A 25,270-nucleotide genomic window follows, 5' to 3' on the forward strand; every position below is an offset into this window, starting at 1 on the left:
ACTTGAGCAGTGCACGCTGCTAACGGCTGGATGAGGTGCGCACTTGCAGTTCGTAACGACAGGCCAGAAAGGGGCCTCTTCACTTTCCTCAATGATCGGCAAACTGCTGCATTCATGACAGAAACCGGAGCACCGGTGTCGACAAGCGCAATCACAGATACGTCCTCTACAAAAACTTCAATTAAATTGGCGGCAGACAAACGAGGCCCTTCAAATTTTACGACTGCGCTGTTCTCGCCTCAGGAACTGCGGCACCTAGTTTTCCTTTTGAGTGGTAGAGGGACGCCGTCGCATCGGAGAGATGGAGCGACGACGTGGAGAAGGCGAACGGCGTCCAGAAGAGGTGCGCTCAGGAAACAGAGAGCGGCTTAGGAGCGGCTCAGCAGGAGGTGAGTACTGACGCTGGGACAAGTAACCGGAAACTTCAGGAGGTGTTCGTGAGACGTGCATGCGTCGACGGCAAAGCCGCGCCACATGACCTGGCAAGCCGCGGAAGTAGCAGATCGGGCGGTTGTCAGGCGTGCGCCCGGAGTTTACCAGCTGAGCAGGCGGTCGATTATTATCAGGCGTGCCCCAGGAGGTTCGCAGATGAGCAGGCGGTCGATTAAAAGCAGCGGGCTCTCGAACCGGACCAGGAGGCGGTGCATAGGTAGGTGGACGAGGTCGCGCAAGAACGTCCTCATATGTCAGCGGGGCCTCGAGAGGTGTGGGCTGAGGGGCTTGCGGGAGAGCCTCAGCGACCTGTTCTTGAATGACGTGCCGCAAATTTAGAGTTATGCGTGGTGATGGCTCTTGATGGCGTGAAATAAGCGATAGCTAGCGAGCAACTTCTTCACGGATGAAGCTCTGGATGTGCGGTAGGAAGGCCAGCAAGCGAGTCGACGTTCGTCTTGTGTTCGCGTGTCAGAGTCCTCTATTTGCGTAGTTCGTCGAAGCTCTGACGCAGGGTAACGACTTCCGCGGCAGTGCGCAGGTCTCGCGCCAACATTTGAAAGGCGTCGTCATCACTGCCCTTGGGAATATGCCTGATCTTGTCGGCTTCGGACATCTGAGCGTTCCCCCTGTTGCACAGATCGACGACATCCACGATGTAACTCGTGAAGTTCTCGCCTACCTGCGGCGACCGCGCACTCAAGCGCTGTTCTGCACTGAGTTTTCTGACTGACGGGCGGCCGAATACCTCTGAGAGGTTTGCTTTGAAAACAGACCATGATGTAACATCCGCCTCGTGCTTCCGATACCACAGATTCGCCACGCCCGTTAGATAGAAAATCACATTGTTCAGTTTGGTTTCCGCGTCCCACTTGTTGTATGCCCTCACCCGCGCATACGATGCGAGCCAATCCTCAACATCATGGTAGTCCGTGCCACTGAAAATAGCGGGGTCTCGCTGACAGTGAGAACCAGCACACACGACGGCGACCGGGCTCACATGGATGGCTTGGTGGTCAGGCATCGCGGTAGGGGGTAGCGTTCGGTTGCGGAGTTCCAGGGCGAGAGGATATAACCCGGCACCTCTACTAAATATAAGGTGGGGTTTATTCTTACAATACCATTTGTTGGGCGAGTTGGTGCTCACGATAATCCATAACAGCGCGACAGACGGGAAAGAGAAGAGAGGACACAGCACAGAGCGCTGACTCACAACTAAAACGTTTATTGGTCGCCAGCCAGTATAAATACTGCCCTGGCGGCCGGGAAGGAAACAAGCACGCTTGACTTGCGTGAAATTCAAAATCACCAGTACATCAGGCACATGTCAACAGGTAAGAGTCATACGTGGGGAATATCACCGCTACAGCAGGCACAGAATTTGCATTAAAAAGTTCGCATTCGCAATCAAGGTAACGGTTTTCCTTATCTGACAGTGCTACAGAAGGTGTACTGATACATTGGTCTGATTTCCTAGCTATAAGGTCGGCTTCTACTTTTTCTCTAGCTAGCGAGTCACGGTTCTTTGCTATCAAAGAGCATTTATTGTAGAGTGGAATACAGGCTTTTGAGTCATCGTCTTCCTCGTCTTCATCATCTTTGCAGTGTCTGCAATGTTTTGCTACGTGGCCTGTGGTGGCGACACGAGAGACATTGTATTCGTGCTCCTTCAATCTTTCGTTAACACATCGGCCAGTTTGGCTGATGACACTTGCCACATGACACAGGCAGAAAATAAACAACTGCTTCCTGGCAAGGCACGAATTGTTTCGCGTGCCTTATCAAGCAGCTCTCTCCACTGCATTCACTTTCTCCAGCCAGGCTAGGCAGTCGTTTAGGCGCCGAGAAGACCACTTCAACGCCAGCATGTTTCCCAATTCTTTTCAAGTTGTGCGAGACTTTGTGCGGATATGGTACCACGATGGTGCGGATATGGTACCTTTTCTTTTTCTCTTGTGTCGCTTCACATATCCTTTCAAATCCGAGCTTTTTCTTCAGTTTTTCTGCTACGGAACTTAAAACATCTGCATGGTACCCAGCCTTTTTCAGGTGGAAAAGTTGGTTACAGAAGCTGTGCTCCAACTTGTGCACACAAGATTTCTAAACAGTGTTATAAAGCACAGAATAAGCGATGGCTCTCTTAACCAGCTTTGCATGAGCTGATGAAAAAGGCAAGACTGGCTTTGCAGCACGGGGCTCAAAAGCCCAGCAAACATGAGATGAAGTGAAATGAAGCGAAAGATCTAAAAACCTAATAAAATCCTTCACTGGTACATCGTGTGTTAAAATCAATGGATTAAGGCACTCTGAGAATACCGAAAAAACGTCTTGCAATTGCTGCTCGAAATGGAGGCTGTCACAGTCTAAAAACACGAAGTAGTCGTCCACAAAACTAAAAATGCGACAAAGACTGGACCTGTCAAAACGCTCTTTCAACATTCTGTCGCGTGTAGCTAGGAACACATCGCTAACAAAAGATGCTAAATACGAACCATTACAAATTCCCTCTTTTTGAATAAATACCTTGCCTTCCCATTCGGCAAGCGTCGCGACAAGATAGAGTGAAAGCAATTCGAGGAAGCCGCTAGTGGAAATTCCGCGCTCATTTTGTAACGCTATAGCACCATGGTGGTCAATGAGGTCATTTACAGATGACAGCATTTCTGCTTGAGGCAAGATCTAGTACAGATCCTTTACATCAACTGAAAAACCACTGCGCTTCTTCTTCTTGTAGTTGACTTTCAAGAAATAGATCATGACGTCCGAGCGATTTATTTTAAAAGGATCATTAATTGACAAAACATTCAGTTTCTTCTGCAGGAATTTCGCTACATGCTGCTGCCATGTTCCAATTTCGGAGACTATTATGCCGAACGGCCACTCTGGTTTATGGGTTTTAGCTGTGACAAACAATTCCAACAAGGATTTAGAGCTGTTGTTTATCTTACTTGACAGCGTATTTAATTTAAGCTTATCGACGAGTTTTTTGCCTTGCTCCTGACCTTGGCAATTGAGACATCATTGCGTTTGTCAAACACAGCAAGAACAGCTTCGATGCTTTTGACATATACACATGCCTGTCCAGAACAACAAAACCTCCGTCCTTGTCAGCAAGAAGGAGCGAGAATGAGTTACCTTTCAACCAGCTAATTTTCTTCTGCAGAGGGGAAGAAGCTACCTCTGCAGAAAATATATATATATATATATACATATATATATATATATATTCTGTAGGGGTTCCAATGCGCCATTTTACAAGTGTAAGTACAGTACTACGACAAACGCGACTGTTCGTTTTAAAGGTTTATTGTGCCAACAGTTTCGGGAATGGTATTCCCTTCGTCAGGGCAGGTTTACAATGAAACAGTCTTGTCAATATAAGGACACAAAGCGGGCGAGGATGTATAAACTCCGCCCTCAAAGCAAACTTGAGAGTGAGTGAGAGGGGCAGTGGCTAAATAAAACACAGAAAAAACTCAGAGCAAAAAGGGGAGGTGGAAATAGTAAAGGAGTAGAAAAGACAACGAATTTGAACAGCGATAGAAAAGGAGCGTTAAACACGGCTCTCGGCGCACCGGGAGGCCGCACTCCCCCCCCCTCCCCCCCCTTCTCTATGATGGCAGTGACTGCTACAACCAGGTCGAAATAACGCAAGCGTTATTTCAACCCATGACGTCGCATCCGGCTTGAAGGAAAGAGGTCACGTCCGCTAATTTTTTTGCTGTTTGAGCCATGTTTGAGCCGAGCCGAGCATTGCTTTCAGTACCACTAAGGCCGGTCGGCGGGATGGGCGTGGGATCGTGTTGCATGTGAGTAATTTGTTCTTGCTATCTTTTGGCATGCACATACTGAGCAATTGCCTGTTATCTGACACTCGACATTCCGTTGTCAACTTCCTTGCGTCCGAATATTTTGTGTTAGCAGATAACCCAGGACTAGCGCTGAGCCCGCTTGCCCGGCAGTGGACCCAAAGGCCCAGAGGGAAAGACTCATCTGTTTTATCGTAAGTTCTGCTCAAAAGCTCTGTGCAGGTCTACGGAAAAGAGCAAGCGCTGAGCGTGTTTTTATATCTTTTGTCAGCCCAGCCCAACGTAACTCATGGTAACGCATAATTGTCAGCTTTTGCGTGCTCCCGAAAAAAGGCGGGAAACTTTTGACAACAGTCTAGTTGAACCACTAATAAAGCCGGTCGTGAGTTGAACTCACCGTTTGTGCGATGAGTTTTGTACGCGGTTCGATATTTTGTGGCCCCGCGGCTGGGAAAGTGTTGAGTGTTGACTTAATTGCACTTTACAATTGTGTGCTCTTGTTACAATTCGCTTTCTAAAACAGGCGCAAAAATGTGGCGAGATAAGCGATTACGCTTTGGTGTCTGCAGAGGGAAACATGTTCTTCTTTTAAATTCATATTTATTTCAGACGACAGCACTTGAAAAACTTGCAGGCAGTTTTCTGGTATGCACGGGCCTTCCCGACTCCTGCTTCGAGTCCGGCGTTCACTTGCTGGCGCAGAGGCTGAACAAATGGGACGTTAAAATGCTGAGGCAGCAAAGGCTTTAAGGCACCACAAGGTGAGCCCTCCACCTGCTGTGATGATTTCAAAATGAGTGCTGTGCCACCTGCACCGAACATCTGTTTTACTTGGGGAAGGTGTTTGGACTTAGGTGGCCAACTATCATGGAGGCAACTGGAAAAGCATGCTTCCTTTTAAGGCCTCTAATCTTAAGAACTTTTTACAGCTGATGATGTAAAGAGGCCTTTAAGAGATGAACACTGTGGACAATGTGCATGATGGCCTTTGACTGTTTGGAAGCTTGTGAGGTGCATAAAGCTCATAAGGCACTGTTGTAGTGTGTGACAGGTCGTTGTGGTGATATTAGAAAAAGACATAGTACATTACAATGGGACAGAGAAAAGGAGCACACAGGATAAGTGCTCATCCTGTGCGCTCCTTTTATTTGTCCCGTTGTGCTACGCTATGTCTTCTGATATGCTACACCAACAAGCCCATACTACCAATTTGTTAAGATTGTGGTCATGATAGGTTTCTTTGATTTGGCTGCACTCTCTGCACTTGTTCTGTGAAGTTCCACGGTGGTGCCGGTAGCATGCAGTGTCAGTTCAGATGGTTCAAATGCAGCTTGGCACTGTCCGCTTCCAAAACAAATGGTCGAGTGCAGGCCCGATTGATAGCCTTGCTGTTGTCACGAAATTGCAGCCAACTGCATGCTGCCGACGCCAACGACCACCAAAATCCTGAAACACTTGGAAGAATTTTCAAGCAGCAAATCGCAAAGAAGTCTTACCATAAACCTGCTCTAGGAAATCGTCGTTTCACAGAAAAAAAATAGTTGCATGTATACACACAGGCTACTTACGAATTAGCGCTGAAATGCTGCCCATGCAATTGGACTTGACCGCTTAGGTTTTCATTATGACTCCTCAAACAGGCACTCAATTCTTCCATGTGTAGGTCGAAGAAGCAGAGAAGGTATGGCACGTGTTATTAAAGAAATGATGACAGTTATTTGCTGAAAGGTTATGGTTTATGAGGCTTAATGTCCTAAAGCAACTCAGGCTATGAGGGACGCTGTAGTGAAGGGCTCCGGAAATTTTGACCACCTGGTGTTCTTTAAAGGAGCTGCTGACCTGAAGGACATGGGTTCGATCCCGGCCGCGGGGGTCGAATTTTGATGGAGGCGAAATTCTAGAGGCCCGTGTACTGTGCGATGTCAGTCAGTGCACGTTAAAGAACCCCAGGTGGTCGAAATTTCCAGAGCCCTTCACTGCAGTATCCCTCATAGCCTGAGTCGCTCTGGGACGTTAAACCCCATAAACCAAACCAATCTTTTTTGTAATGAGGTGTAAGGCATTATTATACACGGATTACACGTGGTATGCTCCTACGGCTGCTAAATAATTTGTAACTGAATTTCTTTCTCGCGCTGTTTCAGTTTCAGCAGCTGAACGATGACTGTGACCTTTAAGAGAGGTTGTAGGTCATTTGAGGCGTGAAAAACTGCAATATAATTGGTGCTTCTACATTTGTTGTCATTCCTCCTCTAGAGGAAGGCTGGCTTCAGCAGTGCAGTAAATAAAAACGATAAAGCAGCAATTATATCGCAGTTTTTCTATGCCTCTAATGATCTAAAACCTCTCCTTGTCGTCACAGCTCTCATTCGGCTGTTTAAACCGAAACAGCATGACAGAAAAATTCGATTATGAATCATTTAGCGGTCGTAGGCGAATACCAAATCGTGACTCATGCATTGTAGTGTCTTCATTATAAAGAATAAAATATGCCACCAATATTAGGTCTCTATGCTCCATTAACATGCACTGACATCGCACAGTACACGGGCCCCTAGAAATTTGCCTCCATCAAAATTCTAGAGGCCCGTGTACTGTGATGTCAGTGCATGATAAAGAACCCCAGGTGGTCGAAATTTCCAGAGCCCTTCACTATGGCATCCCTCATAGCTTGAGTCACTTTGTGACGTTTAAACCCCCATCGACATTTCAACAAAGAACTGTCAGCATTTCATTAAATAACTAGTGCCATACCTTCTTCAGTTCTTCAACCTACACATGGGCATTGCCATACTGCTGCACCGCAGCTGCGGTGCAGCAATTCGGCTTTCATTTCATTCATTTCGGCCAGCCTAGAACTCGTACCGCACTAGTGCAGAAAGTGCAGCCGAATGAAAGAGACCTTATGATTATGTGGCTACGTCCGTTGCATTGGGTGGGCAACAGTTTTTTGTCCTAGCCATTACATAGAAAGAAAAAAAAGGAAACGTGGGAACATTCACTATTAAGACAGCAGCTTTCACCTGCAGACCCCAAATGAACAAAGCCTGCCTGTATACTGAACAAAGCAGCTAGGCTGTCACGTATCTAGCAAGTTATAATTTTGAAGGTGGGCCTCCTGCTGCGGAACTGCCAACGTTTGTGCCCCTAGAGACAAGCAGTGGCTAGAGGCGAGAAGTCGCAGACGAATATAGGTAGGACAGGTTACTGAACGAGGAAGTAGTTCCCGTAATTGAAGAATACAAAGAAACACAAGGACGAGACATGTTTACGTTCTTCCTTCTATGTTTGTCATTTTGTTTTCACAAGTTAGGAGTAGATGTTCGTTGTAGTTTCACTTTTTGAGGAAAATGGGGAAGGGGTTGTTCATCTTGAGACATGCAGCCCAAAAGACAGAGCACAGGAGTGGCTCACACATTAGTGTTTGCGTTTTGTTCCTATTGTTCTCTGTGCTTGCACCCTAGTCCCCAAATGAGGCATTGACATGATCTTACGTGGTGCTATGCTGGTAAAGGATGTCTGCTGCATGCATATGGGTGTGTGGCATTCAGTTTCAAGCACCAACACACAGCTTCTAGTGCAGTAGGAATTATGGGAGCAAAAAAACCTCAAGGATGTGGATGAATAGTTTAGCTCTTCTACACGATAGCAAGGCGGGCGAGTTGGTGATACATATTTTAAAAATTAACAGAGCGAAAAACGGGGACTTCAAGAGTACAAAACACAGGACAAGCGCTTGTCCTGTGTTTTCTACCCTTGAAGTCCCCGTTTTCCACGCTGTTATGTTTTTCACTCTTCAGTTTGCCTTTTCTGAAAAAATTCGGTGACAGGAGGTTCTAATACATGTCAGCCAACCCCTCATGTAATACTCCCTTGTGGGCCTTAGAGGTACAAATAATGTAAAAATAAATAAAAAAGTAGTGCCCTTTCAAACAGTATAATTTGCAACTTTGGTGCAAGATTTTCAGTGGCCCCTTCAGGGAGTGTTTGTCCAGTGCTTGTAGTGATTGCTTAATGTCACTTGGTCCCAAGAACCAGAACCAGACAGTTAACCAATTGCCCTTGTGCCTCTTGATGAGAAAATCTGAGAGGTAAAAATGACAATTTACCATAGCTGTGAACAGTAATGAGCTGGATGTATTGCCGAAGAGAATCGAGGTCATTTACTTGACAGTGGTAAGAATTTCGGGTTGGTTAGGGCATAGATGGCTTAACATCATCTTCCGTATCTTAATAGATGTGGCATTGTTGGCGTGTGTAATCAAAAATTTGTTTCGATGTGTGTGTTTCAATGTGAGCTGTCAACTCGGGCATGACGAAGTTGTAAGCTCGACCAGAAGTACCTGTGCTGTTTGAGCTCAGGGCAAGAGCTTTGAGCGAGGCCACTGCACTACGTCCTTGTTGTACATTTGACTTTCATGGTGCTCCAACTTCCTCCTTCCCCCACCTCTGTTAGGAATGTCGCCATGGGGCCGAGCGAAAGTGGTAGTGTGTAATTAGAGCAGTGGCATGGCCATAAGGTCCATCCGAACAGTACTGCGTAAGACTTGTTTGCTGGATTGGCCCCGCAGTCAGAACAGAGGTGAGTTATGAGTGGGCCACTGTGGAGAAAGAGAGTAGAGCAGCGGAAAACATGCCACGAATGGTGGAGAGCTATAGTTTGGAGGCAACCTTTGATGCCTTTGTTGCCATTGTGGTCAAAGTTATCTGTGAGACCATCAAGGGCAGCACCTGTTCTGAATGCATCACATAGCAATAGATCAGAGCTTCAATTTTATAGTTGGATCATGGGCCTTACTGCAGGAGGTGTATGAATCGGTTCAGATGTCACGTTGAGACGCATCAACTTCAGCAACGTTAACACTCGCAGGTACAGTAAAACGTCATTAAGGCATACCTTGCGGCACTGTGGAAAAACTGTGCAAAGCGGCAGTATTGTCACTAAGACGACGAAGCTGGCAGTGGTGCGGGAACAGAAAAGTCACGTTATATGCGAGCGGCCATTAAAATCATCTCACTGCCATCATTCATCGCCGCTTATTATTCGGCTGGTCGCCACTTAACATTTGGTGTCAGATGCGGGGTATCATCCCCATCCTGGTCCTGGATCTTCGGAGTCTTCTGCCTGCCGTTATCGTCGGCCGTGTGCACCTGGTTTGACCCGCTGTGCCCCAGCCCGCCGAACCTGAATGGACCTCGCCGCTGACCGCAGTCCCGTCCCCCAGCCTGACCACAAGACACGTTGACATGACAACGCTGCCGCGACCCGAGACGCCGCCCACACGTGAGGACACCCCCTTCCCCTCCCCCCCCCCCCCCCGCCCATGCCATTCGGTGCATTCAAGGGCTTCGTCCGTTGGCTACTGGTTACCTGTGTCCCAAGCGCTTCGTCGACTAGGATTCAATAACACATATCTTTCATCGTGGCAGCCAGCACTTCCCCCCATGCCATTTGTTTTGTACCGTCCTCCTCTGAACCCATCTCCACTGAGCCGTCTCTCCGTCGGTGTGTTCTTCTATTCACTATCGGGATGATCGCTCGGCAGCCCCGGGTAGTGTCACTGAAACGACGAAGCTGGCAGCGGCGCGGGAACAGAAAGGTCGCGCTATAGGCGAGGGGCCATTAGAATGATCTCACTGCCATCGTTCATCGCCACTTGTATTTCGGCTGGTCGCCACGTAACAATATGCCCAAACTGAAAGCAGCCTGAGTATATCCGTTGACCTGGTAAAAGATGATACCTGAGGCATTTCAAAGAATGTGCAGGCGAAACCTTTTAATCACATAGCTACGAGTGCAGCCTCGAAGTTATGTAAGCCAGGTCTCGTGTCCCAGCTGCTCTATTAGGCCGTATTTGAGTGAACAAGCAAGTGTATAGCACGCATGCAGTTTTTGCCAACAGTACAAGTTTAGCTGTCTTCAGGTTCCACGTAGGCGTTACTTTCACTGGATAGTGTTTTGCCAGTGATGGAAGCAACAGTGTCAATACCAAACTGTGCTGAAGAAGTGTTGGACTGCAGTGCCTAATGCATCACCAATCATACAGAAAAAAAAATGAGTCTCCGCAATGCGTTCTCTGCAACAAAATACCTCCTGTAAACAGGACGTATTTAGGAATACCTGCTCTATTCCGAGGCCTGGATTTGGAAAGGTGGGGATAAGAGTTAATGGAGAATATTTTAGTAATCTGCAATTCTCAGGTGATATCGCTAAGTCGCTCAGCAGATGAACTGCAAAGCAAGATCAGTAAGCAGAATGGTGGGTCTAAAGAATTAGAGGAGTATAGACACCTAACTTTTGGGTGCGTGTTTTTTGTTTGTAACGATGCGTAAGGCGTTGTTATACGTGAATTACGACCTGGTATTCTCCTATAACCAATAAATAATTTATAATAGCATTTCTTTCTCGTGCTGTTTCGGTCTCAGTTTCAACAGCCGAATGAGGACTGTGACGTCAACGTGTACTTACATGTCACGTGAGGCATGAAAAAACTGCAATATAATCGCTGCTCCCACATTAGTTGGCATTCCGGCTCTTCAGGAAGGCTGGCTTCAGCAGTGAAGTAAATTATAACGATGAAGCAGCGCTTATATGGGCGTTTTTCGATGCCTCACGTGACACAAAAGCACTCTTTGACATCACAGCAATTGTTCGGCTGTTGAAACTGAAACAGCGTGACAGAAAAAAATTCAATTCTAAATTATTTAGCGGTCATGGGCAAATATCACATGGTGATTCATGCGTAGTAGTATTTTCTGCGTCGTTGTAGAGAAGAAAACATGGCACCAAAATTACGTGTCTATATTCCTTTAGCACGCAGAAAACCAAATGGAAAATGCTCTTGGCCATTCCCTCCAATGCAAATGCTGTGTGGTGTATATATTGTTACGTGGTGGCTGTCCAAAGAGTGAGTTGCGATGAGCGATGGCAGAGATATAATTTAATGGCATTTGGCCTAGCGCGAGTGCTCTGTAACGCACCACAGCCGGCTTCGTCGTCTTTGTCACAATATTCCATTTTCTCATGAACATTGTCACTAATAGGAAACTGGGTGGTGTGTCATTGTTTGCGTAAGAACTTAAGGCCACTGAGAAGTTCCCTAGGCAGCCGCTGACCACACACCATACGTGGCAAAATTACTTTTGAAAAGTAAATTCCATTACTAATTACTTTCCTATAAATCACAGAAGTAATTACATTACAAATTACTGGTCTCAAAGTAATGACATTACATTACAATTAGCTGCCTTAAGTATTGAAAATTACTTAGTTTCGATGCTAAAATGTTGCGCATTAGCCATAGCTTGTGCAAAATTTCTAGAGTTTTTTGTTTCCGTTTGCACCGCCACTGAGCTAGAAAATGGGCGTCAGACATTTTTCCCCTTTTTAGTCAATTTGAACTGCCGCCTTGCTGATGTAGATGAGGTCTTTGTCATATCATTCTTCAATCAGAAGTACATTGTTCAATGTGTAATATGGTCCTACCATCCTGATTTTGAAGAATTTGTCATCCGCGTAAACAGTGGGAGTGCAGTGACTGCTTATCCACGCATCATCCCAGAAGTGCACAGGCGCGCGAGAAGCTGCCAATTCTGCTGTTCAATTGATTTGTTCTGGAGGCAAGTTGGTGGAAATACATTGCATGTCGCTGGGACGCTGTTGCCTATCTTGCCCTTGAGTTAGAAATACGGCCTCAGATGAGGCCACAAAAACCCGACAACTCGTGGCCAACTTTCTTATACATGTCAGTTGAGACTTTTTTTCAGTGTCAAAGTACTCAAAGACGTCAAAGTACTTGCTCAAGCACTCGCAGTGCGTCTGCGTGAAGGTGCCATATGGCATGCCTTGGTCATCGAGCTCTCCTGGTGGCCATGCAGTGCGTTTGTGTGTGAGAACTTATGCAGTGCTGGGAGATGCGTAGCAGTCCTGTGACTGATATGCAGACTCTTCACCAAGGCAGTGCTGGCGCCTGCGCGCACCTCTCGTCCGCGTGCTTCCCTGGGGTGCTGGCTATTACTACTTGCACGCTTTTAAGGCAGAGGCCTTAAGTGGCACATTAACATCGATACCCGGTGTTGTTGTCGATGTAAAGGAAAAGTGGTTCATAAGCCCCAATGACAGCGTCCGCAAAGAGAAAATTTTCTTCCAAGGGTGCAGAGAATTGAACCCAGGGCCTTCAAATTACGAGGTGATCACACAACCCATCGGCCACAAAACCGCGTTGTTTCTTGACAAGTAATGATTCATTTAATGTATGTGTTGCCCTATGACTATAAGCGAATGAGTAGGTGTGTCACTAGAAAGGAAGGAAACAATATAAATTAAAAAGTGAATGTTTTTCGCCTTCAAAGCATGAAAGAAGTCTCTAGTGTGTCCGTAATTTATTCTTGCTTTGGGAGTCGCCGCGGTGGCTTATTGGTTATATGATGCTCGTCTGCTGACCCAAAAGACTCTGGTTTCATCCCGTCTGCGGCAGTCTCATTTCGGTGGAGGCGAAATGCTATAGGCCCGTGTAGTGTGCGATGTCAGTGCACGTTAAAAAACCCCAGGTGGTCAAAATTCCTGGAGCCATTCACTATTGCGTCCCTCATAGCCATAGTTGATTGCTTTAGGACGTTAAACCCCCAAAAACTGCATCTTTGCTTTGTATATGCTCATCTCCCAAACGCGAGGCCAAAGCATGGCAGATACGAAGAGAAGCATGGACTCGGTATGCAGCAAAAGTAATATTGCTAGTAATTGATTACTTTTCCGTGAAATTACTGCTTGAAAGTAGTTCATTACATCACTAAATTACCAGGCCACAAAAGTAATGAATTACATTATAAATTACCGAGAACAGCAATTTAATTACTGTAAATATATTACAGTAATTTATTTGCTGGCTAATCTGCCACACACTGATTTCAAGGTGATTGCACACTGCTTTTCAATGAATGCAAAATCCGGACATGATAGCTTTTACAAATGGTACGAAACAACGCCTTTTGCATATTTAAGGCAAAGGTTTGTGCCACCTTCCCTTTTATTTTTTGTCTCTCCCCCCTTTCCCCCTTCATGTTTTTTTTGGATGTTATGAATGCAATGTTTTAGCAAAAGCTTGAATTAGCCCCTATGAAAAATTTTTTTGCTGGTCTGCAAGTGACTGTCTCTATGTCCAGATTTTGCGCCATTTCCTAGTCCCTGGCATTTATTAGCACTTTCACTTCAATAAAAATTTGTGAATGTGCTGGCACGAATTTTGAAAAGTTCCTTTGCTAGCGCTTGCAAGTTGTTTCCATATTTTTGTTTTCCATGGGGGTGAAGTTTCGTGGCATGTCCAGTCCGTCAACTATTTCTTACCGTTCTCAGATTTGTCCCGTTACACTTGTGCATTGTGGAAGAGCCGCAGCTGCTCTTAAGATGCTTTGTGTCCTTGCCTTTGTGCAGGACAGCAGCGGCGTCTTCTCCGCAATACTCAATTGCATGTGGGCAAAGCATCCAAAAATGATGACTAGCTTGGCTGGCATTTGCTCTTGGTCTCTGAATGCATCATGTGGTCAGAATTTGGCAAAATTATGTATATGTATACCAGGGAATCGTTTCAAAAAGTTATCCAGGATTTGTATTGTGAATAAAACTAGCACAACACGCATAATTCTTCGTTTTGTGATACTGCAGATTACAAGAACCAAGAACAGAACAGCAAGGTTCTACTGTATTTCTTTGAAGGGCTGTGACGGTTTTAAAGGGTGTCTAGCAACCTAGAATTGTCCAGAGGAATTTCGTTTACCTGAAAAATTCTGGAAGTTGTGAGGGATACCATCAAGAAAGTGGTCAAGTCTCGGAAAAGGACGGACTGAAATTAACGCAGAGGTCTGCTGCGAGTTTTAACGATACTGTGAGTGTCCAGCACACGGTCCGTTCTTATTGGCATGACATAGTTTCGCTTCTAATGAGTATTAGGCATGGCAGCCTGTCTGTTTTAGCTGTCTTTTTCTTGTCTTCAATTAAGTGAGCATTGTATATACCGTATTTACGCACATAATTTGCGCACTTTTTATTCAGAAATTAGGGCTCTAAGAAGGGGGTGCGCAAATTACGCGGGGATTTCGCGAGCGCGACTTAAACTCCACAAAGGTCATAACGCGCAATATAGGTATAGTGTATGTTGCTGCGTACACGTCAGCATCCGAACCCGCACCCTACGCTGGCCGGCCCCCGAAAAAAAAACCCAGCCAATTGTTTGATAGTTCTAGATTCCGTAAGTTTGCTTTCGCAACATCGTCTGGGAAAGCAATCGCGAATCAATAAATCAATTATCAGACCACACAATTCTTAAAAGTACCGCGCGAGTATCGACCAAACTGCCTGTCAGCGCCTTATCACGGCGCGGAGCTGAGAAGCCAGCGAGAATAACCACATGCACACAAGTTTGCTACACGATTGTCATCTATGGACAAACTTGTGCGCACGCGGTTATTCTCGCTGGCTTCGCCGCTCCGCGCCATGATAAGGCGCTCACAAGCAATTTGAAACTTGCCGTATAGTTGTGATATCCCATCGCAAGACACGATCGAACAAACTAACACAAGCCGTCAGAGCGACAGAGAAAAGCGTAGCCGGCAGTAGAGTCGCATGCATCAGCCAAACAAACAGCGGTGTTGGCTCTTCTATCAGCTGCCGATCCTCCCTGAAAGCGCTGCTGGCCGTTCCGAGTGGCGATGCCGCTGGTGCCACCGCAATTGTAACAGCGGCCCGACACCACCATGAATGCCCAGTGCCCAATAGATTCAAAAAGCCTTCCGAACAAACTCGGAATAGCCGAATGCTACTGGGTAGAGCCCGCGTGCATGATGGTGGTCTAGCGCAGCACGGTGCGTAAAATATGCGAATAAAAAATTTTTTTTCGTAAAGCAGAGTGATAAGTTAAGGGTGCGCTAATTATGCGAGGGTGCAAATCATGCGTGTAAATACGGTACTAGTTGGTTCTGTACAGGTTGCCACACTCCTCATTAAGTTTGGTCTGGTGCATATCAATAGACACAGCTACGTTCAAAAGTATTTTCTGTGGAATAAGCCGTAGTCATAGGAATGTGCAGAATTCATGCGCTTTCAGTATACTGATGCGAGGTGCCACGCCACCCCAATGTGGCATCAAAATCGATCTGTAAATCTTGCTCTCAGGCCTCGTCAATCTTGTAGGCTATTGCAGAAACAAACAAACACAGGCTAGTTTCTCTGCGGTTCGAGCTGTGATGACGAGGTCGTAAAAAGCTTTTACTTTTTGTGGAAATGCTTGGTGCTTGTAATGTGGCATTGCTGCTATCGAAAGGGGTGCCAGAGTGTGCCTTCATTGGAAAGGCAGTAAAAGGCAGTGCTTCTCAGTGATGAGCAAACCAACCTTTGTTAGCCCTCTTGTTTTAGGGTTCCTTCTTGAAAGCCTGAAATATTCTTTTGCAGTACAATGAACAGTGTATGGAGTCCCTGAAAGCATGCAGAGTGTTCCGTTTAGAAATTTTCCAGAATTTTCTCAGAGTTTTGTTTCTTTTGTGAAAGCACATGTAATGTCAGCACATATGGCCACCACTCTTAAGAACCATTAAAGGAAAGCAAGAACTTGTGAGCATAATTTTAACAAACTTCCAAATCTAAGAGTCCGGATCAGTCAGGCACTTTTCGTCCAGTGAGAGGGAAAACAGCTGCTGAAATTTCAGCACAGATTCCTAGTTGAAATGTGCCAGCATCTGTGGGTCCGTTACGGACAGGGATTCCAGTGTGGTGAAACCCATACAGAAGAGTTAAGTGGGCCATGTCCCGTTAAGAATACTGCATCTGGGGCAGCATTCCACAGCTGGAGGTGTCACAAGAAAGTGTGGAAGAGGTCGTCTTCTTAATGCTCTCACTCTTGTTGTACCTTAAGCTGCTGTTCATCGATTTTTTGTGTCATTAATGTTTCTCAACAATGCCACATCACGTCATACGCCTTTTCAGTGTCTGAACTGTGACAAGAGCATCTCCACCGCAGCCGTGGCCTCATGCTTGAGTGCTCGCCTTGGCTACGGGAGGTCGTGGGTACGATTCCCGCGGCCTCCGGTCCACCAGCCAATTAATCTAATAGGAACAGGCGGTCCCCCGGCCTAGTGCTCGGCTCTCCAGGGCTGCACTGCGTGGGAAGGATAGCCTGCGCCTCAAAATTCCCGTCAAATGCGGGCACAAAAACGTCTCCACGTGGTTAAAACCCGCAGTGCAAAACTCACAACGTTCACTTCTCTAGCCTCAAGATAGATCTGACATAAGCACTCTCCGCTCACAAACCCCCTTCGAGCAAAGTGCGGCGGTGATTGATTGCTACCGTTGTGGCTGGCTCACACGCATCAGCAGGTGCGCATGACGGGTTAAAAAAAAGATGGGATTCTACCGCACGAGGTGGATTTAGGGTTGCTTGACGGCGGAACTTATCTCTGATCCATCAATGCAACGGTTTGGTCGAAGACCCTTCTCCCAAGCATCTCACCCTAGATAAGCCGAGCACCATGGCGGGGAAATCTTAAAACCGGTGGGTACCCGGCGGCACTGGGAATCGAACACAGCACCTCCCGAATGAGAGGCGGATGCTCTGCCACAAGGTTGCGCTTCGGTGCTATGATCTTCGCCAAAAGGCCGAGAAATGAAAAGCCGAAAGATTGTCGTTCGGCAGCTTACAAAGTCAAGCTGTCATGTCTTTCCCTGAACACAGTTATGGCTCAGGCTAATTGTACCATTATACATGATTTTCCCTCATTCATTGAGACGCTCAGTAAGCTTTAGGATGCGATAAATTAGGAAGAGGAATGAAATATTTGTGTGAAATGTTTCTTTCCATCACAGCATTTTGTGGAAACATGTTTGTATTGTAATTTCAAATGTTTTATAATTTGAACTACTCTAAAATAAAACATATCGCAGTACTGGCCGGCATTTCGAAAGGCCCTAATATGCACACCATGTGTACTAGAGCAGACGATGCAGCGGTTCCTGTGTCATTACTATTGGAACCCACATGACCAGGGTTGCTGCTCTTCCTCGGGAGTGACGTCGTAATGCACCCCGACACTCAGAAACCGAAATCGCTCAGTATAAATAATGCGGTAATATTTAATGTTCATACTTAAATTGCGGAGCACGTATCACGCACCGGGTGGGAGTATGCAATGCTTGAAACTAAGAACACTCCAACCAAAAATTTGATGTCTCCGCTCCTTTAAGGTTTTGGGTTTAGCATATGGAGCTTGTGAGCTCCTGTGTGCCAGCGTCAGAAGCCTTTCAGAAACCCTTTAGTTGTTTGTCTTGACTGTTTTTATTCATTCTTGGTATCTGCCATGTACACAGTTCTTTTTGTGTGTGGTTTCTCTGGCACATCTTGAAAAATGTTCCTTTTATTCTTTTTTTTTAAGGATCTTTCTAATGTACATACGCAAAACCACTACAGGAGTGCGTGGGCTGCTGCTGTAGCTTGTTGGGAGATCTTATCTTTTTTCCCTCATATGCATTCCATTTTTTTGTGTATTTGTTTGTGGGTTTTTCTCAGTGGCTTATTAGTTGCATTTTATTGTTCTGAGCTTGTATACTTTTTTCTCTTTTCATGGCATCCAACCCTGTGTATGACTGACACTAGTGGAGGGACTGCAGCAGCCGACCTTGCATGGCGCGGCAATCTCTGGTCCAAGGCACCTATTCCCCGTTCCAGGCTATTGGCTCAAGGTTGTGCCCACAAGTATGCACCTTGGCCTACAGGCAGAGTCGCATTAGGCCCACGTCGGCCAGGACCTCCTTGCCAAACAAAGTGTTCCTACCGACACGCCTTGTCAGTAATTGATGAAGCGTATGAATAAATGAGTAACAACTTCGTTGGCCGTATAGAAAAACCGTGTTACAAAGCAGTTTTTTTAAGGCCATACCCAGCCACCACATTGTTTCCTCTGAGGAACCTACTCATCTTTGGGGTAAGTGCTTGCCGTGTGTCGCATCACAGTCTGAAGTGTCGCTGCAGAACCGCATATTGCCTTCCTGTTTCTGCCATTGCAGCAGGAAATGCTTCACAAAGCTAATAAAAAAAATAAATTTCTCCAACATACTGCTTTGAGACAAATGCTAAACGGGTGCCGACGCCCACTGAACATTGTAATTGAGGCCCTTTGAACTGAATGTTCTTTGTAGGTATTTTACAAAGGCAAGATAACAGTCCTAGCAGTTTTGGGTGCACAAACTGGGTAATATCAGGCTTTAACTGCTAACAAGAGGTCCTAAATATTCGCTAAATTTGACTTATAGTCTTCTCTTACTGTTGTAACCTATCTTTCCTCAAGCAGAACGGTAGCTGAGTGAATTCGCATCACCTGTTAATGTCAGATTTTTCTTTTCTCAGCTGCTGAGGACCATTATTGCCAGAGGGGTATGTAAGGTGTGTACTGTAGACAGGGAAATCGCTTAATTCAAACCGACGGTATTTACAAATTGGCACTTCGCTCCCGTCAAAATCGCGTATTTCAGTGCGACAAAGCTGCCGGTAATATAAGCATACGCAACGGCCGTAGAGGTTACCTGTCCTGACCGATGAAGCATGGCAATGCAGCGCGCTGCATGTGGCCATTGTGGAGAACCACTCGTCTACTACCCCTGTCACACGGTGCTTTCGAAGTGCAGATTATCTCCCCAGCTGCGCTCCTGTTCCTGCCACGACGTGGGACCAGTTTATTTTACCGTATGCGGGGCCTATCGAGTGGAATCTATGAGGCGCCGCTGACAGTGCTGATGAGCGGTCGCATAAGAATGAAAAGACCCGTACCAACCCATGGTCGGGCTCCCAGATTTATGCCGAACTCTGCGTAAAGAACTATTCTTGGTCCCCTTACCCTTTGTTTCTAATCAGCATAGTTTGAACAAATTTCCGGTCGCTTAATAGTTTGAAGTATCGAGGCGCCGAATGCCTGACCATTTGTACGTGGCCACGTACATACTTCCCATCCATGGCGCGCGCAATATTTGTCCTTAAACGTAATGGCCCTTGGATATATTGTCTTCATGTTCAAAAGACTTGTCGCAAATCTCGAAAGTTTATTATAGCGAAAAATTTATAAGACTGCTCAAAGGGAGCACGGCTACAAAACCACTGCCGCACGCCGCTCTTAATTCAGTTCCAATAGATTGACCGAAAGTTTGAGCTATAAAAGCGAGCACGAAACAACGAGAATTCACTGTGCGAGTGTGTTTGAGGACGGATCGCGCATAAAAGGTTTTACCACTAAACGCACTCATCATAGTTCTTGCATGCGGCACAGCGAAACGGGGATATCAATATAAGATGGAATTCCGCATCTGGCGCTTCTAGCCCTCGCAATGAAAAGAGGCAGGATTAATTTTTCCCTTTGCAAAACAAACATCTTGTAGAACCCGCTGTTACGTTCTCGGTTGCTGCGTTTTTCCCGGTACGTTTTTTTTATTCATATGAGCCAGATAGTCCAGCTGCCACAGAAGCTCCTTCAACTGAAACTCGATCGCCTATATCTGTTACATAATGCATTTGTTGCATAATTCTCTTGTCGTACTTCGTGAAAGTCATGTCACGATGGTAGTTTACACCGTCCCGGAATTCGTTCAATGCGCGCGTAATGGCGACGCCGGCCAGAAAAAGCGATACTATACACGTACTCTATATAGGCACTTGTTCGCCGCTACGTTCGGCGACGTCTGGAAGCACCCAGGCCAACGCCAACATACAGACCATGTGATTTTTTGTGCATCTGTTGGCACAGTTACATCGACGCTGCGACGCTAGCGCGAACGACAGCACAAAAACGAAACTATGCCGCGGCACACGGCACAAACAGCGCTGTACGAAATGCGCTTGCGTGGGTTCGCTCCGACAGTTTTGTTTCCGCCATCCGCTTTATTCTTGTCGCCTGCGCCTTAAAATACACAATTTTTAGATTCCAATATAGCGATGATTCTATGGGATTAATGCGGCCACCGCGATAGCAGCGAAGAAGCGCACTCGTACCGCATCTTCGCACGCTCCAGGTATGCTCCCTCTTCATTGCTAAATACCTTCCATAGACAGCTGCTCAGGCTAACTGAGACTCGTCGCAGTGCGTTTCTGAAGGAATGTATTTGCTTATGTCAGCTCTGTCCCCCTTTCCCTTATATATCATGTTCATTCTACTTGATCGCCATTCATTGGTGGCTTTGCCATCCACTAATATTTTTTTTCACTACCTCAATTAATGTTTGCTTGAATTTTGGTCAAAGCTCCTTTATTAATATAATCGGAATACCATCTGGTCCTGTCGACGTGTCACTAGCAACCTTGTTCTCTTGGCATAACGCGAGCGCATGGTTGTGCTCTCTGGAGGGCCACCGCGTCCGACACGGCCGCGCATCGAAGCGAAGTGGCAGATGAGGCGAAGCGCCACGCGCAGGTCCAACTTCTCCTGCGCCACTCGGCTGAGTGGCCGTGTCGGACGCAGTGGCCCTCCAGAGAGTGCAGCCACGCACTCGCGTGTTCAGGGTGGACGACCCTGTATGTATGGGACCGCTGCTCGCTTCAACCGACGAATGCATCGGGGACTGCGAAACCACAGTGCCTGATCACGTTGTAAAGATTTCACATTACTAACTTGCCTATACTCTGCGCAAATCAAGGATGAAAGCTCGAAACTTATGAGCGCACATATGCCCACTCGAACAACCCATAAATTACGCGAAATGAAAATGTATTTTCATACGGTGAATTACGATAAGATTTTCCTGACAAAGCTTCGAAAAGACTTTCATTTTTCTGGAGCGCCTTCGAAGGCACAGGCACTACACAAGTACGAGTACACAAACCACACAAGCGTCCTTTCACAACGAATTTGCCACACCACACGTCCAGAGCATCCAGAGGCCGACCAAACAAGCAAGCGATGCAAAACGCCTGCTCCCTCACGAGCGCGATCCACAAATCACAAATGACGCCAAGCCAATCTATAATCCATGGGTGAAAATAACACTTCCGTTGTTACGACCAGGTCGGAATAACAATTTTGCTTGGCTTTCCGTTATTTTAACCTGGTCGAAATAACGCCGGCCCTCTACGACACTCCCGCAAGACGCCGCCGAGTCCGCGCGGCCGGCCCGTATCAGGTATCCTGAGACGAAAGCTGGGGACGCGCACGAGAGACACTTGTTGCGCGCCGCAGCGGCAACCTGCAAAGGTGTCGTATGCGCATCTTTGCTTCTTTTCGTCGGTAGGCCCTTCCGACGGGCTTTTTCTACCAGACATCCTGGCGCTCTTCTTCCCATAAATAAACTAGGCCGTTTCAACCCGTGTCCGGCAGTGCGCTTCCCGTGAAAAAGTGGCAGCCGTGGGGGAAAAAGACAACAAATATTGAGCCAAGCCCGAGTGCGTAATGAGAAGGCAGAGAGGAATTTGGGAGAGAAAACGAAAAGGAAAAAGAGGAGAAAAATTAGTAGCACAAGAGAGCTTTGAAAGAAGAAAATATTAACACAAAAAAAATATATGAATATAATGGGGCGCCAAACAAATACCAAATGGTTAATGAGAATGAATAAGGCGCCGAAGACATAGCACAGAATACAAGAAATTTATCAAACGGAAGTTAAAAAAAGAAAATAATAATAATACATGTGTGCGGAAACGGTGAAAGGTTTGCGGCCCGCGGGGCTGCCGCGTGGTCCCAGTGGGCTAGGTGATAGAGTTAGAGTATAGGTGTCTATTCCAGATAGAACATGGAAGCTGGCTGTAAGTTGAACAAAGGAGATTACTGACAAAATAAAATAAAATAAACAGCCACATTCCCAGCCATTTAGAGCGTGGTTGAAGTTGTCAAGAACAACATCCGGCGTATTTTGATTTATAATGCTGCCCAAATCCTATGACGGGTGAAATTTTCTACGTTGCCTACCTCAAGCAGGAGAGCCTCCCAGGAGTAGCGTTCATGCCATGGGAGAACGTGCGAAACTTGTGAATGAGGTATGACTCCCTTTGTTCCCTGTAATAGGTGCTAGGGAACCCGGACTGGAGAAGGATGACGCGGATGTTTTCAAAACTGTGGAGTGGCAAACGCAGGTGCTTGCAAAGGGGTAAGCTGGGTAATGATGACACGTGAGCTTTGTGGTTGTTAAAGCGGAAGCGAAATGATGTCTTGGTCTGACCAATATACTCTTGTCCACACACCTCACAATGAAGTTTGTAAATCACATTGCTTGAGTCGCAGTCGAGGTCTTCGCTTATGTGAAACACAAAGCTGTCGAACTTGGATTTTGCCAGTTTGGTGTCTAAAATGTGCGGACAGACTTTGCACCGAGGTTTTCCGCATGGGTGGCACCCACCCTGCGTAGAGTTCTTCTTTGTTTTCGCATTGACAAGCAAGTCTCTCAGGTTCTTGTCCCGGCGGTACACCACTCTAGGCGGTTCCTTGAATATTAGTGACAACTTATTACTCTGTCTGATTATATTAAAATGACGGCTTAGTATGTTACTTACTCTGGGAGCCGTTGAGGAGAATGTAAGGATTAAGTTTGTTTTGCTGTCGTCTTTGACCTTGTTTTCTGCCAATATGGATGTGCGCTCTAGGTTTCGAGCGCGTTCAATCGCGTCATCGACTATTTCCCCGGGGTATTTCTGTCGTGACAGAGCGGCTTTGAGAGTCCTTGTATGTTGGTCAAATTACTCTGTTGTAGAACATATTCTTCGGTATCTGTGCGCCTGAGAGTATGGAATGCTTGTTTTGCAGTGTTTCGGGTGGCTACTCTGGAAATTAAAATATTGCTGCCTATCCGTGGGCTTTTTGTATAGTGTAGTCGAAAGGCAGTTGCCGTCTACCGATATCTGCACGTCGAGAAAATTAATTCTAGAGTCGGAGATACTGTGGGTGGACCTGATTGAGGGGTGCAGGGCATTAAACTGAGCTATGAATTCCAACAGGCTTGCCTCATCATGTTCCCATACAAGAAATATGTCGTCCAGGAAACGCTTGTAGAAAAGTGGTTTTTTTGGCTGTTTCTCAGAGAACGGAATTTCTGGTGACGCCATGAAGATTCCGGCGTAGTTAGGTGCCATTTTTGTGCCCATCGCAGTACCGCTCATCTGGAGGTAGTGCTCACCATGAAACTCAAAATTGTTCGAATTCAGGACCAGTTCAAGAAGGACGGAAAGAGTTCCAAATCTACCGAAGATTTTGAGCTTTCGAAGGCTGCCAGCGTTGCCGCTATGCCGTCGGCGTGCGGGATGTTTGTATACAGGGAGCAAACATCCATAGTCGCTAGAAGGCCTCCTGTGGGGATGGTCAAGTTGGAAATCTCCCGAAGGAAATGACTTGTGTCCTTGATGTAAGAAGGAAAATTGGGAGGGGTGTCCTTGATGAGAAAGTTGATAAAATTAGATATGTTCTCCGTCACAGCCCCATTGCTGGACACGATTGGACGGCCAGGATGGTTGGCCTTATGTATTTTAGGGAGGAGATAAAACCGGCCGGGAGTTGGATTGCTCGGCACCATAGATTTTAACATTGCTGCACTTATTTTACCGTTCTCAGCGAGTCCAGCAAGAGTGTCCTCTATTACAATCACTAGTTGACTTGTGGGGTCGTTCGATATATATATATATATATATATATATATATATATATATATATATATATATATATATATATATATATATATATATATATATATATATATTGTAGTGTGGTAATCTTCATCGATATAACCACTGACATGCGTCGCGTGCTGCCGCTCTCAAGGACGAAGAAGTTGTTCGCTGCCTTGCTCTTTCGCCACGCCTGACGCTTCGCTGCGAGTCTCCCCTGAGCGGCTGGAATCATCTGGGTTCACCGAATAAACACACCCCTACAATTGGTGCAGGTGCTGCTGGGTACGTTCCCGTCCACCCTGGAACTAAGAAGCCGCACGTTACCCTCTGCTTCCAGCATGCCGGATGACACTGCCACGACATCGTCGCCCCTCCCAACCACCGTGCTGTGTTCTGGAGCTCTACGGCAGCGTGATCCGTGCTTCTTCAGTGGCACAGCCGACCAGGACGTCGACGATTGGTTGGCGGCATATGAGCGCGTCAGTAGCTACAACAGATGGGACGACGCTATCAAGCTAAGCAATGTAATCTTTTATCTGACTGACGTGGCGAACCTCTGGTTTCGCAACCATGAGGCAGACCTGCCATCTTGGTCTGCATTTAAAAAGAATTTTGCAGAAGTGTTCGGCCGCCCTGCAGTTCGCAAGCTCCGGGCAGAACAACGCTTGCGTGAGCGCACTCAGCAAGTCGATGAGTCGTTCACTAGTTATATAGAGGACATCGTGGACCTATGCAAGCGTGTCGATCCGCTAATGACTGAAGCGGATAAGATCGAGAACATCATGAAAGGCATCTCTGACGACGCGTGCCAAATGCTCTGGGTAAAAAATCCTGCCACGGTGAGTGACGTGATCAAGCTTTGCCAGAGCTACGACGTGCTTCGTAAGAAGCGCGCTTCTACCCGGCGGTCCGGTGTTAGAGACGACGCCATCTCTACACTTGCGCTGGGCGGTTCTACCCCATCAGAGGACAGCCCTTTACTTCAGCAAATCAAAGCCTTCGTTCGAGAAGAGGTCGCCCGCCAGCTATCGCTGGTCCCTCAGTTACAGGATAGTGGCCGCCTTGTTCCTGACATGGCTCCGTCTTTGGCCCCTACCATACGGCGTGCCGTTCAAGATCACATCGCTGACGTTCTTCCTCCCAGCTCCATGCTCCCGCCCAGCCCTGTGCTGCCGCCCAGCCCCGTGCCAGCGCAAGTAACGGCACCACTGACTTACGCCCAAGTTGCGGCCAGGCCGCTCATGCCATCAGCATCTCTTTCCTACCAGGCCGCTCCTTCCAACCTTCCTTCGCCTTTGCCTGGGTCTGCATTCCATGTCCCTATTCCAAGGGTACGCCAACGCCCTACGAACCCTTGGCGTACCGCGGACAACCGACCAATCTGCTACTCTTGCGGGCTGCCGGGCCATGTCGCAC

General features: G+C 46.8%; 1 long non-coding RNA gene across 1 annotated transcript; it reads left to right on the top strand.

The window, feature by feature from the left end:
- Nucleotides 1-4,261: 4,261 nt before the first annotated feature.
- On the top strand, nucleotides 4,262-18,016 carry LOC144097488 (uncharacterized). Its single transcript, XR_013307033.1, has 3 exons — nucleotides 4,262-4,435; nucleotides 4,851-5,002; nucleotides 17,879-18,016. It is a non-coding gene; the product is annotated as an uncharacterized LOC144097488 (long non-coding RNA).
- Nucleotides 18,017-25,270: the final 7,254 nt, after the last annotated feature.

This window comes from Amblyomma americanum, chromosome 7, assembly GCF_052857255.1.
Source record: "Amblyomma americanum isolate KBUSLIRL-KWMA chromosome 7, ASM5285725v1, whole genome shotgun sequence".
NCBI lineage: Eukaryota > Metazoa > Arthropoda > Arachnida > Ixodida > Ixodidae > Amblyomma > Amblyomma americanum.